Raw genomic sequence first — 13092 nt, 5'->3', positions numbered from 1 at the left:
ATGGAGCTGTCATATGTGCTCAGGTGAGTCATAGGAAAAGTTTTCTGACATGATTATGGCCACACATCGGGAATCAACAGACCTTGAACATGGAATAACCATTGGAGCAAAACACATAGACATTCTGTTTCAGATATCGTTATGGAATTCAATATTCCAAGATCCACAACGTCAAGATGTGCCAAGAATATCAAATTTTAAGCATTACCTATCACTGTGGACAACACAATGACTGATGACTGTTTAACAACTGAGAGCAGCACGCAACTGAAGAAGACAGGACTACAAAAGTTGAAGATGGAGAGCAGCAATGTTTGCAAAGAGTTGTCATTGTTAACAGACAAGCAACACAGCATGAAATAACCACCAAAATCAATCTGGGATGTATGATGAATGTACCTATTAGTACAGTGCAGTGAAATTTGGTGTTAATGGGCTATGGCAGCAGACAACCAGTGCATGTGCTTTGCTAACAGCACATCATCACCTGCAACACCTCTCCTGGGCTTGTGGCCATGTAAGTTGGACCCTAGATGTTTGGAAAACCGTGGCCTGGCCATATGAGTACCGATTTCAGTTGGTAAGAGCTGATGGTAGCATTCAAGTTTTGGTGCTGACCCTATGAAGCCATGGACCCAAGTTGTCAACAAGGCACAGTGCAAGCTGGTGATGGTTCCATAATGGTATGGGCTGCATTTTAATTAAAATGGACTGGGTTCTCAGGTCAAACTGAACCAATCACTGCCTGGAATAGTTATGTTTGACTACTAGAAGATCAATTGCAGCCATTCAACAATGAAATTTTTATGGATGACAATGCATCATGTAACTGGACCACAACTGTTCCTGGCTGATTTGAACACCATAGAGTGATCTGTCTACCCAGACTGCCCAACATAAATCCCACTGAACATTTAGGGTGCATAATTGGGAGGTCAATCTGTACACAAAATACTGCACAGGCAACATTTTTGCAATTATAGATGGCTGTAGAGGCAGTGTAGCTCAATATTTCTGCAGGGAACTTCCATAAACTTGTTGAGTCCATGACATGGTCAGTTGGTGCACAGTTCTGGGGAAAAGGAAGTCTGACTCAATATTAGGAGGTATACTGTTATTTTTTTCACCTCAGTGTATGTTTGTGTTTTATCTGTATTTGATGAACAAGTTAAGTCTGTTAGATGATAATTAGTAGCTATCCTTTTCAATGTGCCGGTCTGCCTCTCAATTGTTCCTCTATGTGATGAATGGAAATCTATCCATTTCATATTTTTGTCATTCTATCGTGGATTTTCCATTGTTTGTATGATGTATTCTTGTTATATTAAATGTTCAACATCTTTAAAGATCTCTGGACTGTGTATGTATGCAACAAAAAGTACATTTAATCTAATCTTATCTATGGAATGAAGGAAAAGGGCGTGCCAAAACACAGTGTTGGCTCTCCTCTCAAATAGTACCAAAAGGATGAAAGTGTGTAATGGCTCAATCTGAAAGATGGATTGCCATCAGTACCGTCACATACCTTCACTCCATGAGGTGCTGTGGCATTTAAGCAAAGACACTGATCAAATTCCATTTGTCAGAAATCATAAAAAGAAAGGAAAGTAACGTTAGTGTTTAAGGCCACATCAGTGAGGTCAGATCACAAGCTGAGTTAGAAAAAGATGAGGAAGGAAATCATAATTGTTCTACAATTTGCTTTAAGGAATTTTCACAAACCATGCAAAACCTAAATCTCTTATCCCATATGGGGATTAGAAACCTTCTTCCAAATGCAAGTCCATTGCCTTAAGGACTGCATCATCTCTGTTGATTTTGCAGAATAACTGCTTTTTCCTTGCCAGTCAAATAGGTCTCCTGGCATCAATTTTTTCCCCTCTATGTTGAAATGCTACCATAATAGCACACGTTAGCAACCTTAGCTACGGTTGTAGGTTATCAAGGTGGCTTTAAAGCTATAACTATTTACAATTGCAGTGCTCCCAAAAATGTTCTTCTTTCTTTTTCTTCTTTCTTTTTGGTTGTGATACTATCATAGGAAGACAACAGTGTAATCTTGAGGAGTATATGAATTCAATGCCAATTATGTATACAAATTCTTGCACTTTTATCTTTTCATGGTAATGTGTACAAAAACTTTGACCTCAAATTTTTCTGTTTCAGTTATCATTATGCTACAGTGTGTTCATAGTGTATGTACTTGAAGTATGAAAAAATGTCCCTGGAATTTCATATTTATGAAACAATTTCTACATTCAGCTATGTACTCACTTTTTTTTGTTTGTTATATCCAATTCACTCCTTATACTGGAAAACTATTTAGCTGTGTGCTCTTTCTGTGTTAAGCCTCCCTTGCATTTATTTACCTTAGTCCAGAAGTGTGAAACATCACAACTTTTTTTGACAAAGATATCTTTACCAACTAGAAATTGATATATTCTGCTGTTTGTCTCATGTCTCTAGCAGTTATGAAGGTACTGTGCTTACATTTAGTTGTCTTTTTTTTCATCCAGCCCAAATCATGTAATTTCCAAAGAAATTACTGAATCACATCAAATGACTGATGTGATGGTCACTGAAGCAAGGTCGTGGTGAATTCCATGCATCATACTAATTTAATCAAGACAGTGTTCTGCTTCCAAAGACCTAAATGTTCAGGAGGTTTTAACTCTTCTACCTTTGCATCTACTGCCTGTTTCATTGCGACAAAATTAATTTGGACATAGTCTTCTGTAAATCCATAATGGGGCAGAACTTTCATGAACTTTGAATAAGTGAAAATGACTACTGTGGTAAATTTCTTCAGGATGTTGATCTGATTTAAAAAAATACTAGCAGAAAAGACCACTGTCAAAAGATAGTTGTTTTTCTACAATGTTATTGCACTGACAAGCCAAAGAAACTGGTACGCCTGCCTAATATTGTATAGGACCCCTGCGAGCACGTGAAATGTCACAACATGAAGTGACATGGACTCAACTAATGCCTAAAGTAGTGCTGGAGGGAAATGACACCATGAATCCTGCAGGGCTGTCCATAAATCTGTAAGAATATGAGGGAGTGAAGATCTCTCCCGAACAGCACATTGCAAGGCGTCCCAGATATTCTCAGTAATGTTCATATCTGGGGAGTTTGGTGGCCAGCAGAAGTGTTTAAGCTCAGAAGAGTGTTCCAGGAGCCACCCTGTAGCAATTCTGGACATGTGGAGTGTTGCATTGACCTACTGGAATTTCCCCAAGTCTGTCAGAATACACAGTGAACATGAGTGAATGCAGGTGGTCAGACAGGATGCTTACGTATGTCAGAGTCGCATCTAGACATATCAGGGGTCCCATATCACTCCAACTGCACATGCCTCACACCATTACAGAGCCTCCACCAGCTTGCACAGTCCACTGCTGACATGCAGGGTCCATGAGTTCATGAGGTTGTCTCTATACCCGTACCCATACACGTCCATCGCATCGGTGCAATTTGAAACAAGACTCGTCTGGCCAGACAACATGTTTCCTGTCATCAACAGTCCAATGTCAGTGTTGACAGGCTCAGGCTGCAAAAGCCCATATCGATGGTTCACATGCTGATGCTTGTTGATGGCCCAGCATTGAAATCTGCAGCAATTTGCAGAAGCGTTGCACTTCTGTCACATTGAATGATTCCCTCCCTCGTCATTGGTCCCGTTGTTGCAAGATCTTTTTTCTGGCTGCAGTGATGTCAGAGACTTGATAGTTTACTGGATTTCTGATATACATGGTTCACTTGTGAAATGGCCATATGGAAAATCCCCACTTCATAGCTACCTTGCAGATGCTGTGTCCCATCACTCATGCACCGACTATAACACTACATTCAGATTCCCTTAAATTTTGATAACCTGCAGCAGTACATGATCTAACAACTGCACCAGACACTTGTTGTCTTACGTAGATGTTGCCGTACACAGCACCGTGTCCCGACTGTTTACATATATCTGTATTTGAATATGAGTACCTATACCAGTTTCTTTGGTGCTTCAGTGTTGTAATAACAATACTGTGAAAAGGATAGCTTGTTACTCACTATATAGCAGAGATGGTGAGTCACAGATAGCTTGTGTTCATTTTTTTTGTGTGTGTGTGTGTGTGTGTGTGTGTGTGTGTGTGTGTGTGTGTGTGTGTGTGTTGTCTAATTAGTGATTGGGAATAAACAGCAGCTTCTTTTGTGGCTTAGCTGCATTTTGTTTATGCAAACTAAACTCTGCCTGAACAAACCATGAAGGCCCAATGGTACTGACTGGCCACCGTGTCATCCTCAGCTCACAGGCGTCACTGGATGCGGATATGGAGGGGCATGTGGTCAGCACACCGCTCTCCCGGCCTAATGTCAGTTTACAAGACCACAATTTATTTATAGCTTTCAGTAAATTGTCATTGACGATATGTTGTGCAGTAGATGGCTATAAATTAACTTTCTACCAAATTCATAAATGATAGATAAAAAACCTACTCACCAAGCAACAGCAGGAGAACACATATATAAAAAAAAATTATGTATGCAAGCTTTGGGAGCCAGTGACTCCTCCTTCTGGCAGAAGGGTTGAAGGGTAAGGAAGAAAGGTGAAGGAAAAGGACTGGAGGGTTTAGAGAAAGGGACAGAGTTTGTGGAAGTCACCCAGAACTCTGAATCAGGGGAGACTTACTGGATGGAATGATAAGGAAGACAGAAGTACACTGGAATGCTCTGCATGGCAATACAGTAGTGCAAGGAACAATAAAAGCTTGTATGAGGCTTCGTTTCATGTTTCTCAGTAACACAAATCACCAAAAAATGAATTTTCAGTATTATTTAATTAGTTTTGTCCCACTAAAGACATAATAAAAAATTTTGTCTGGCTTGAACTGTTAGCATACTGAGAGATGCAGGCAATTTCACAGATTTTCTCATGCAGATTGCCACAAAATTTCCAGTTATTTAGTTTCATAATCAACAATAGTTTTTTGTGCACATCCTTTAATTGAAACATTGTGTCAAGTTTGTAGCCTAATTACACAGACATGGACACTTACTAAGGAAAACAACATAGAGATTCTAGACAGTTTTAAAGTAAAAAAATTGTCTTTTAAGCAGGAATTACATTGCAGATTGATCAGTTCCAACTGCACAGAAGCATTCTCAACTGAAATGGTAAAGGGTCTTGCAAACAGATCAAAAATAAATGTAAGATTGTCAGTGTTATCAAAATATTTTCAAAAACTATTCTTTTCATTCTTTCAGAGTCACAATAAATTCTTCAATATACACACTTTCTTCAACACCAGTGAGCTTAAGAAAGTGGAGATGTTTTTTATATCAGAAGTTGTCCCTTCCATAATGTGATTTTCTTTTTGAATACATCCTCATAAAATCAGAAATAAGTTGTTTCTCACCTTGGACAGGATACATTGAAGTCGACTTAAAATGTGAGATTTACAATTCATTCCAGAGTTTCTAATTTCGATTCCTGCTTTCCTCTTTCCTTACAAAATTTCACAGTAGCAGGTTTTAAGTAAAAAAATTGCTCCAGTACTATTAAACTCTCTATATTCTTTATGCAATTCCACAAAAATCTGTTGCAACTGACTGCATAAGAACATGCTCAATGCCTGCCAGTTTAGTACAAAGTGCTTCTTGGATCCAAAACAATGAACCCTTACAAATTGTCTCTTGATTGTTGTAATTTTTTGCTTTTTCATCAAGTAAATCTTTAATTTCTTTTTGCATGGTGTTGTAATGTTGTTCCATAGCAAATTTGTAGTACTTGTCAATTATGCAATTGGATAATAGATACTGGGAGTTTTCGTCTTACTCTTCTGTGTTATGTATTAATTTTTAAAAGCTTATGATGATAGTTCATTAGACTGCCTCCTTTTTGTGCAAATAGCTACTGGGCCTGTGAACTTTCTTTATATCAAGAACCAATAGTGAAGGATAAACAGCACTGACACCACATTTGTGTCAAACTGAAGAAAGTCATGCTGACCGAAAAATTTCACACCAAATGTAAAAAGAAGTAGCACTGTACATAGAGCAGATGGCAGTTATAAGAGTCAAGGGTCATGAAAGGGAGTCAGTGGTTGGGGAGTGAGACAGGGTTGTAGCCTCTCCCTGATGTTATTCAATCTGTATATTGAGCAATCAGTAAAGGAAACGAAAGAAAAGTTCAGAGTAGGTATTAAAATTCATGGAGAAGAGATAAAAACTTTGAGGTTCGCCGAAGATATTGTAATTCTGTCAGAGACAGCAAAGGACTTGGAAGAGCAGTTGAACGAAATGGACAGTGTCTAGAAAGGAGGGTATAAGATGAACATCAACAAAAGCAAAACGAGGGTAATGGAATGCAGTTGAATTAAGTCGGGTGATGCTGCGGGAATTAGATTAGGAAATGAGACACTTAAAGTAGTAAAGGAGTTTTGCTATTTGGGGAGCAAAATAACTGATGATGGTTGAAGTAGAGAGGATATAAAATACAGACTGGCAATGGCAAGGAAAGCGTTTCTGAAGAAGAGAAATTTGTTAACATCGAGTATTGATTTAAGTGTCAGGAAGTCGTGTCTGAAAGTATTTGCATGGAGTGTAGTCATGTATGGAAGTGAAACATGGATGATAGATAGTTTAGACAAGAAGAGAATAGAAGCTTTCGAAATGTGGTGCTACAGAAGAATGGTGAATATTAGATGGGTAGATCACATAACTAATGAGGAGGTATTGAATAGAATTGGGGAGAAGAGGAGTTTGTGGCACAACTTGACTAGAAGAAGAGATCAGTTGGTAGGACATGTTCTGAGGCGTCAAGGGATCACCAATTTAGTACTGGAGGGCAGCGTGGAGGGTAAAAATCGTAGAGGGAGACAAGAGATGAATACACTAAGCAGATTCAGAAGGATGTAGGTTGCAGTAGGGACTAGGAGATGAAGAGGCTTGCACAGGATAGAGTAGCATGGAGAGCTGGATCAAACCAGTCTCAGGACTGAAGACCACCACAACAACAACAACAATGAAATGTTGTGGTACCAAGCATTTAAAAGAAGAACAAGAACGAGTGAGGAAATCAAGTATTGCTAAGACAGGCTGAGCCTCAGATAGCACGCATGCAGCACATTCTGCAAGTGTGTAGTTATGCATGCCATCAGGGATCCTAATTTAAACTGTGATAGTAGGTTATAATGTTCATTTATAAGCAAGTTCTAACTTTGCCAGTCATATATCATATGATCATAACTATGAAATGATCACAAAGTGCATCCCTCCCCCTGACTCAAAGAACTTTTTCAAAGACATTCACACTCATACCCAGGGTGTTCCAAATAACACAGACAATGCTTAGCATCAGTTTCAAGAAGAAACCCATATCTGGAAATGCAGGACTTGTGCCCTGGAGAGCTTTGAAGCTTGAGAACATATGGTTGTGACAGTTTGTTCTGATTCATTTTGGTGTCTGAATACAGAAGATATGCAATCCTTTAGCCATCTGTGCACTGTGAATGGATGACCTGAGCCTAATAACATTTCTTCATATGGGCCACATTCTTCCAAACAGTGGTTTGCGTACCCTTCTGTGGGTCTTGTGTGGTCTGCCAGCACAGTACGTCTTTGACCATCAGTGCAACATGTACCAGTGCACAGCTGTGGAAATGACCAACATAATGCTTGCACATGGCACTGCAGACTGCAATGGGTGAGCTGCTGCAAGATTATGTATGCATAGTCTGCCTGCTTAGCTGAACGATAATGTGCTTGCCTCCTATGCAGTGGGTCCAGGTTTGATTCCCAGTTGGGTTGGATATTTTCTCCACTTGCGGACTGGGTGTTATGTTGTGCTCATCATCATTTCATCTTCATCACTGGCATGAAAGTGACCCTATGTTGCGTCAGTTGAAATAAGACTTGCACTTGGCAGCCAAACTTGCCTGGATGGGGCCTCCCGGCCAACAATGCCGTACAATCATTTAATTTTTTTATGTATGCATAATATTTTCCAAACAGACATACCCCCCATAATTCCACATTTGTGGCCATTGAGCAATGCCTCAGAGAAGCTGGAAAGTTGTAGGTAGGTGTTTTCTGCCTAAAGTGTGTCCATTGTACAGTCAACTTGTAGTACTGTGTGCGCGGTACTTAAAATACTACCTGTAGTCACTGTTTGTCCTCTGGTAAGTGTCAAAATGTGATGCAGGTTATCCACAATTGGCTCGAACACTACAGCTGCATTAGGATGTGCTGACAACTTTCGAAGAGAACCCAGCTGCCAGTATTCAGCAGGTGGCACATGCACTGCACATGAATGAAACTGCCTTGTGACATGTTGCCTATGAAACACTGGCTCGACCCATACCATCTACAAAAGTCCAGGCATTATGGGAGGAGGACTACTCGTGATGGGTTCAGTTTGTGCAGTGGCATTTACAGCAAAGCATACTCCAACCCATTACCTGAGCTTGACGTTATCCAAGAATGAATGCATATTTACTAGGGACAGCATATTAAATCTGCACAACATGAATGTTTGGACAGATGAAAATCTGCAGAATCACCAACACAGAGTTAGCATCAACATCTGGGACGGGATGATTGGTGATCATATAACTGGACCATACCTATTGTGAAACTGAGTAACAGGACTGGTGTACCTCAGATTTATTAGAAATGTTTTGCCTACCCTATTGGATGTAGTGCCAATAAATGTTCAGATGTACATGTGGCTGCAACACGATGAAGCTCCAGAGAAGTCATCTCAGTGTCACACATCCAAATCAGTGGATTAGACGGGATGGACCAGTTCCATGGCTAGTGCAGTCACCAGATCTGACTCCACGTGACTATTTTTTATGGGGCAGTGTAAAGAGTATGGTGTATGACACACCTGTAATGTCAGCAAAGGACTTTATTTCTCGAGTGCACAGAGCAGTTCCAATACTTCAAAGACATCTGCATGTATTGCCTCATATGTATGAGTCTCAGCACCACTCATGCAGGCCCTGAATTTATGAAGAAAGTACACTGTTTGAAGCCCATTTCTAATGTAGATGTGCTACTTGTGTTTGGTTTATTGACATAATGTGGAATGCACACCCATCTCAGACTTCAACACTCTCTAGTTCCCAAGCCATGCATTTCTGAAAATGGGTTTCTTCTTGAAAACTGATCAGTTTGCCTTCCCACACAACATATTAAGCATTGTTGGTGCTTTTTGGGACATCCTGTATATGATGTTAACATATTAATGGCAAACTGCGGATGGTGACATAGATGTTCACACTTTGATTACTGGATGCTGACTGACTGAACAATGCACTCCCCCAGTTACTTACAGACTCATGTAGGAATAATTATCAAACTTGGTTATTACCTTTTAGTTAGTAATTATAATAATAATAAGAATAATAGTAATAATAATGTTCAAAGTAACAGCAATGAAGGAACAAGTAATGTGTTGATTTACCTATGTGATGGATTCCTTACCTATGTGATGGATTTCTGCAAAAGCAGAAAAGTTAGATGGACTACTTAGCTGAGACACTGTACACTTCTGCTGGGATTTAATGATTTTTTGTGCAGTTTTCCTAAGTTTGTAATTTTCTTAATTTCTTAATTAAAGAAATATTCTGTTAACCAAATGTGTATTTCAGTGCAACAAATTTATGGCAACATAATTGTTACACCATTGCTCATAATAAAACAATCTTAGAGACCAAAAAAGGAAAGCATGTTGGAGGTAGAAATCATAATTACAAATATCTTTTTAAATAGGAGATCTTTGTAAAATATGAACAGCTTTTTAAAAAGAGTAATTGACAGACTTTTGATTGAGGCACATCATTTACAAAACATTAACTATTTGCTCACTGAAAATTTTAGCTCAGCAGTTTCTATATGACTCTAACATGTTTAATAATTCTTCAATTACAATATTTGTAGGTAAAATAACAATTCCTTTGCAGTCAGTTATCATCAATGTACTCATTAATGACTTTGTATGACCATAGCATGTGTATCATATACATGATGAAAAGAAAATGGAAAAAATTATGTTTGTAACTAGTAGAATTGTAGCTTATGTTTCAAGTAGTTTAATATAACTTAGGAAATGACTATCCAACTGCCTCCAAACCTACCACAAAACCCACACCTCCAAAAAAATGGTAGCTTTCCTGCAAATTTTGGTGTGTTAAATTTAGACAGTGTAATGACATTTATTGTAGCAGGTATTTGTAGACCACAGTGATTGAAAAACTTTGAAACTTTCGTGTTGTGCAATTTTTCTGTATGTGGTGATCATTTTTGACAAGTAAGTGTTGACACAAGTTGTTTTTATTGATTTTCTTTTGTCAGTTTGAATGAATAAAAAGGATTAATACAGCCAGCTTTTTTTGTCACTTATATGTAAAAAATGACTTTCATCTCATTATGTGAACAATATTTGTACACCTTATTTGGTGGCTATGTATTCTATACTTCAATCAAAATTGACTCTTAGTATTACTCATAAATGCCAGCAAGGAGTAACTTTACTGGTACATAAAAGTAAGAACATTTAGACCCATGAAGTGTCAAGAACTGAGGAATCTCTGTGAGGCATTTAGTCATTAACATCATCTACATCCTTAATGATTTTTTGGCAGAATTGCTGCATTATGAAAAATAATTAAATTTTAAGGCAACAGAAACTGGTAGTATCAACCTAAGAAAAGCATAACTGTAATTTTTTTCCTGAGTCATTGAACCCAAATTTCAAACATTGAATATGCTTATTGTATACTATAATTGTAGTATAGAAAGCCAAAACTGATTCACAAGAATTTTGCATCAGAAACCAAATTTAAATCATTATTTTTGTCATAGCATAGATGTTCAAAACAATGTCCAATATTTTAGAATTCAACTCTTGCTAAGGCCACAACTTCCTCTCTGTCAAGGCTTGTGAATCACTCTTAAGCTGATTTTTTTATTTTTATTTTTTTTATTTTTTATTTATTCCGTAGCATCTTTTCTATAGATACCAGACATGAAAGTGAGCTCTTGAAAGGTAGGTTATGCAAATTTTACACATCTAAAACAATCATAAAGATCATTATTTTACCTCTGGGAATCTTGGCATGAAATATAATTATGCGCCAAATGAAAGAGGCACCAAGCAGCAGACAGGCAGATAGAGAAAAAATAAACATTTAAATTTTTTTTCCCTGCTGTTGTTTCCCTCCCTTTTTTATGTCCTCATCTGCTGGGCTGGTTGTTTCACTTCTGTTAAGTATGTAATGATATATGTTCATACATCTAATCCTATTTTTTTAAATAAAATGCTCATTTATTCAAAATCAGAATGAGTAAGAAAAACAAACAAAATCTGGAAAAAATAATGATGAACATACTGCACTAAATGCATTTTTATTGTTGTGGTCTTCAGTCTGAAAGCAAATACACTACATTCCATTATCCTTGTTCTACTTTAGTTGAAGTTCATCTTGTATCCTCTTTTCAAGCTATGTCCATTCAGTTGCTCTTCTAAGTCCTTTGCTGTCTCTGCAAAATTACAATGACAGCGGCAAATCTCAAACTCTGACCTTTAATACCCACTATATTATTTTTCTCTGTTTTTCTTTAATGATAGCTTAATGTATTGATTGAATAATGTCAGGAATAGGCTAAAACCCTGTCTTACTCCCTATTCAATCACTGGTTATCTTTCATATCCTTCTGTTCTTGTAACTGCAGTCTGGTTTCTGTACAAGCTGTAAATAACCTTTTGGATCCTGTATTTTATCCCTATCTTCAGAATCCCAAGAGCATATTCCAGTCAACATTCCTAATACTCTTTACTAAATCTACAAATGTTATGAAAACAGGTTTGCTTTTATTTAACAATCCTTCTAAGATAAGACTTAGACTGGATATTGCCACACATGTTCTAGCATTTCTCCAGACCCTAAAATGATCTACCCTAAGGTCAGCTGCCTCAACTTTTTCCATTCTGATGTAAATAAATTGTCTCTCTCTTACATCTTGCTCACCAGGTGGAATAATTTTGGGCTCAGGATTGCAATAATTTTGTGTTATCAAGCTTAGCAAAGTAAGTTTGGACGTATGTAGAACAGCCATTTAATATTTTCCAGTGAATCATAATATTAATTGATACTAATAAATATGAGGCGTGTTTTTTAAGTAAGTACCATTTTGAAATTAAAAAAAGATGTGCAAAGATATATCAATAATATTATTTTTACATGAAAGCCTGTACCTTAATCTATGCACTGATGCCATTACAGTCTGATTCTTCCTTGTTTACGTTGTGTACTGAGTGTTTAAGATGCCTCCGATAATCGTGAGTCCCGCCGACTGTGAAGTACGGGCTATTATAAGATTTATTAGTGCTAAAGGCCTAAAAGTGATCGATATTCATTGTGAGATCTGTGCAGTTTATGGAGAAAACATTATGAGTGATGGAATGGTAAGACAGTGGGTGAGAGCATTTAAAGATGGCCGCACAAATGTGCATGATGAACAACGGAGTGGGCGTCCTTCGGTCGTTAATGAAAGTTTGGTACCTTGCGGGATGACTTTCCTAATGTTTCTCATAGTGTTTTCTTTGGAATTGTCACCGAGCACTTGAATTACCAAAAATTGTGTGCATGTTGGGTACCGAAAATGTTGACGGATGTTCACAAAACCAAACGTTTAGACAGTGCATTGACTTTCCTTGAGCGGTACCAAAATGACGGTGATGATTTCTTAAGCCTAATTGTTATGGGTGATGAAATATGGGTGGCCTATGTCACACCATAATCAAAGCAACAGTCCATGGAAGTTGAGCAAGGGCATCATTTTGCTGCAAGGCAATGCCCGACCGCATGTGATGAATCAGACCAAAGATTTCATCACTTCTTTTTGATGGGAAACTCTACATCATCCTCCATACAGCCCTGATCTTGCGCCCAGTGACTACCATCTTTTCCCGCACTTGAAGAAATACCTGGGCGGTCAGCGCCTTCAAGACAATGACGAAGTCAAAACAGTGGTGATGCAGTGGTTAACAAGTCAGGTGGCAGACATCTATGAGGAGGGTATTCAAAAACTGGT

This window comes from Schistocerca serialis, chromosome 9 (assembly GCF_023864345.2).
Source record: "Schistocerca serialis cubense isolate TAMUIC-IGC-003099 chromosome 9, iqSchSeri2.2, whole genome shotgun sequence".
In the NCBI taxonomy this organism is placed as follows: Eukaryota; Metazoa; Arthropoda; class Insecta; order Orthoptera; family Acrididae; genus Schistocerca; species Schistocerca serialis.
This window is presented reverse-complemented; position numbering follows the sequence as displayed.